This window comes from Teleopsis dalmanni, chromosome 1 (genome assembly GCF_002237135.1).
Source record: "Teleopsis dalmanni isolate 2A chromosome 1, ASM223713v2, whole genome shotgun sequence".
In the NCBI taxonomy this organism is placed as follows: Eukaryota; Metazoa; Arthropoda; class Insecta; order Diptera; family Diopsidae; genus Teleopsis; species Teleopsis dalmanni.
The window spans coordinates 234,365,863-234,371,034 of NC_051846.1; the positions used below are offsets into that span (position 1 = coordinate 234,365,863).

Below are 5,172 nucleotides of genomic sequence, written 5' to 3' on the forward strand. Positions count from 1 at the left end.
TATATATATATATATATATAGATACACATATATATTAAAACGGAAATGGTCATTTAACAAATAAATAAATTTTTTATTTTAATAAACTGCCAGAAAACAATCAATAAATTTGAAATTAAAATTTTTTTTGAGTTCATGTATAACAAGTTTTGAAAATGCATTTCCTGCTATTTAATAAATGACTTATTTTGCATATAACTTAATAGAAACGTGTAATCTAACAGCTTTTAGTTTTTAGTACCTTTACCATTTTTTATTATCTATGAATACATACATATATAATTTACGTTTTATTTTATTCTTTAATATGAACATATAAGTAATATAATTCTTTGGCGACCACATACATACATATACATTTTCATTTTATTAAAATTGTAGCATATATTATTATGAATTTACATTGCACTTACTTGTATGCTTCTATTGTTAATAATCGTATGAACTTCACGATATACATATGTATATTTAAAGACAAAAAAGATACATATGTATGTATTTCTTCTTGAATTAACTTACGCAACATAAAGCAGTCGTTCCTTTTTATAAATATTTAATGTTGAGCTAGAATATTAAGTTAAGAATGGATGGTGTTTTTTGTTATTTTTGTTAAAATATTACTTTGTCAGTCCTAGTGCACAAAGGCAGTGACAACACATAAAATACATCTACAGATAACAGTAAAACATAATCTCAATAAAATATAAATGATCTAACCGTAATGTAACCAATTTATAACTTGGTTCGGGAATTTAAAACATTACAGTTGCAAATACATATGTAGGTACATATGTTGATTAATTTAAAACTTAAGGTTCGTAGCCAAAAAGCATATAAAAGGTAATTTTGTCGGAAAGCAGAAAACATTTACAATCTCACATTTACATACATACACATAGCCAATAAACTCTGCGTACACCTTACGAATTTTGATATGTGATAAAGAAAAATAACATAAATAAATATTTTTAATTAAAATTTTTACATATATTTATTCTTTGAATTATTAAGTTTAAATAGCAAAAGACAAAAATTGTATTCGACTATTCATTCCAGAGATAACGGGATAAAAGTGTGCCTGCATGTAAAAATAGGCCCCATAAAGTCTGCGTACAGTTTGTTTGTTTAGAAACTACCGTTAATTTTTAAGCAGTTTGTTCTTATTTTTGCTCATTTGGTATTATTTAACATTTGAATTGAACATTTACCGATCTCAGTGATCAATTAATTTTTTAGTAGTAACTATTTTAAAGTATGGAATCAAGGGGAAAAGTAATTAGTGTGTACGAAAGAAAAATAATTATTAAACTATGGAAAGATGGAAAAAGTTTCCGCAAAATTGGTGAAACTATTGGAAGAACGCATTCATCAATCCAGCGCGTAGTGGACAACTTCAAAAAAAACCGGAATTTTAACATCTAAACCGCGTCCTGGGCGTCCAAAAGTTTTATCAGTCCGAGAAAAGCGAAAAATAGTCCATATGATAAAGATGAACTCTTTCATTACTTCTTCGAAAATTGTGAAATATATAACACAATCATTTAAAAAAAGTATTTGTGCGGAGACTGCTAGGAAAGTATTACATATAGCTGGATATCATGGTAGAGTCGCTAGAAAGAAACCATATATTTCACTTGTAAACAGGTAAAAGCGCGTTGAATTTGTAAAGAAATACATAAATAAACCTCCGGAGTTCTGAAAACAAGTGTTATTTTCAGACGAAAGCAAGTTCTGCATCTTTGGTATAAAAGGTCGTCAAATTGTGCGGCGGAAATAGGAGCGGCGTTTGAGAAACAAAATCTTGTTGGTACAATCAGACACGGCGGTGGAGGAGTTATGGTATGGGGTTGCATGGCGGCTGATGGTGCAGGTCAGTTGAAATTTATAGAACCGACAATGAATAAATGGGGTTATTTAAACATTTTAAAAAGAAATTGGAAACAATGTGCAGATAATTTGGGCTTACCCACGTCATTTTGGTTCCAACAGGACAATGACCCAAAACACACAGCGGAGATTGTTAAACTTTGGCTTTTGTACAACGTTCCAAGACAGCTTAAAACACCTCCACAATCACCTGATCTCAATCCTATTGAGCATCTTTGGGATTTATTGGAAAAAAGAATTCGTCAGCATGTGATAACAAGTAAAGAGGCTTTGCGGAGTACAATGCAAGCCGAATGGATGAAAATTACTGCTGAAGAAACTCAGAAGTTGGTTAATTCCATGCCAAATAGATTAAGTGAAGTTCTAAAACAGCGTGGTTACCCAACAAAGTATTAATTTAATAAAATTTAACTTTATTTTTATTATTTTTACCGATTTTATCAGTTTTTTTATAACTGTACGCAGACTTTATGGGGCCTATTTTTACATGCAGGCACACTTTTATCCCGTTATCTCTGGAATGAATAGTCGAATACAATTTTTGTCTTTTGCTATTTAAACTTAATAATTCAAAGAATAAATATATGTAAAAATTTTAATTAAAAATATTTATTTATGTTATTTTTCTTTATCACATATCAAAATTCGTAAGGTGTACGCAGAGTTTATTGGCTATGTGTATGTATCTCAATTGTTCCCTGTACTGTTGTACTGTTGTACTTACTTCTTAGATAGTTAAATGCCTAGTTTGAGCATCTACCTCATTGAGTTACACTTATACCTCAATTTCAATAAAATAAAAAAATTCTGATTTTATTTAAAATTAAAATTTTTTTTCCATCAGTTAGGTTGTATACTTAGGACACTATTATCTTTTACAGCATATATAATATTAGTTTTAAGTGTCAAATGTTTCTAACAGAGTTCCAATATTTTGTGATTTGTGTGTACATAGAGTATTTCGGGGACTGCCTACCTATTTAATCCTTTTAATTAATTTTTATGCTGTCTCTATATCAAACAAAGTAGCCATCTATGCTTTTGAGATGATTATTACAATAGATTAGTCAATATAGTAATAGTATACAAGAAAATCTTTGAACGCATTAATTGTATTTAAATATTTTCTGAAGTAAAAAAAAAAATAAAAATTCTGTTTCAATATCAATACTTAAATAAAAACTTAAGTATCTACATATGTTGGTATCTTTGAATATAATTATCCTTGTTATTTTTAAATAAATACAAACACATACATATAAAAATATTTTTTGTTAATAATTTCAATTAAATTTATTTTAGTTTAATTAGGTTTTTACAAAATTACTGCCTAGTAATTTGGTATTAGTAATTTACAATATTTATAATGGTATAAAAATTATTAAAAGTAAAAAACAATATAAACAAAAAATTAATTAGTATATCCTAAAAGTAAGTTAATAAAAAGTTATAATAATGACTATTAGTACATAAATTTTACTATATATTATTTCGTGTGTAATTGATATACATTTTTAAAGAATTTCATTTGCGTAATATTTTTATTATTATTGTTTATTATTTATATATGAAGTTGCATTTCAAATTAAACTGGCGATTTCAAAACTTCATACAACAACATAAGGTTCGATTCGAGTTTTTTTGTTAATTAAATACAATGATAACAGAAACACTTATATTTCATTTAATTATAAATGTATATAATATTTACAGAATGTTAGGACGTTACTTGAATAAAGATTATTGAATTTCGATTTTCGTATTTTATACAGTTCAAGACTCGTATTTCTGACTATATTTTTGTAAATATATGAAGCTTTCTCTTCAAAATACATACATATATTTTTAAAATTTAAAATAAAAATAACTGCTTATTCTTGTTTATTTTATATTACTGCAAAACTGTAGATTTGTTATTGCATGTTAAAGTATGTATTTGTGCGATTCCAATTTGATGTTCTCTGGGACTCGTTTAAGGGGTATTATTCAAACATTTGAAATATACTCTAAAGTCTGAATGGTTCACGTTTTTCGACTGGTGTAGTACCACGAGAAGTTCTGCGCATCGTTGAACTAAATGTTGGCTCAGGTGAACTCTTTCTTGGGGTTTGCATGCCTGATGGTGTTGAACTGCCACTTATATTTCGCCTGTAGGATCAAATGTTCAATATGTATTATTTTTTGAATTCAGTAAAAATAAAACTGTCAACATTGTAGTAAGTAAATAACGTAAAGTAATAAAAATAAAGTAATTTCGTTTAAAATACAATATGTAATTTCGGTTTTTTTTCACCTTTTACTTTTTTGTTATTAAGAACTTGAAATTCCTGTAATGTCCATAAAAAGAGAGCTTATAATTGTGAAGTATTCATTATATAACGATTATATCCCTCACTGCAAGAGATAATCGTAAGTAACGGATATTATCATAAAAAAAGGCAAGCAGGAAAATTGTTTAGCAAATAATTATCATGCATAAATATTTAGTATTATTAAAATTATTTTTTATTCGTTTTAAAACTAAGCTCTAAATTTCATATTTAATTTGAGAATAAAAAGTAAATAATTAAAAAAAAATATTATAAGCTTCACTCATAAATAAATAAAAACAAACGTATTAAAATTTTGTAAATTGATCAACTTGGTTAAATACGTTATACGTTTACTTGATTTACCCTGAACTGCTTGGTTGATTAGTACTTTTCGATGCTGTAAACTTGTAAGTGAAGAATTCGATGTATGATCGAATGATAGCACTTTAATGGGAATCCTTGATTGCTGGCTTTTAATTATTTAATATTAATTATAAACATAAATGATTTGTATATTATATTTAGAGTTTCAGAAAGAATTTAATTAAGTATTTTAAATAAATATCTTATAATAGTTACTTTAATGTTCTTAATTTATCTATATTTGAAGCCGAAACCTGTTAAAGCTGGTATACTGGATGATCTACTCATGCCTTCATTACTTTATATATTATTTGTTATCGTTGTTTTTATTTCTTATTTGTTAATAATTGCAATAAGTTGTTTAAGTGTTAAAATCATTATGTTGAATGCCAATTAGTTATTAGTTTTGAGAATGATAGATGTGGAGAGTTCATGTTCAGAAATATTAAATAAAAAAGTTAATCGGTTTTAGTTATATAAAATCAATAAATCAATCAATAAATTACTTTAAATAAGTAAAATACATTGATTTATAGTAGGAAGTATAATTTATATCAAATGAATAAATTAAAAATATTGAAATAAATCATAGTGTGTCATGTAACAATCT

At 26.5% G+C, this 5,172-nt stretch overlaps 1 pseudogene; it reads right to left on the minus strand.

Annotated features, from left to right (window-relative positions):
* LOC119672722 overlaps positions 1-5,172 on the minus strand; it is a 510,988-nt pseudogene that overhangs the window by 223,487 nt on the left and 282,329 nt on the right.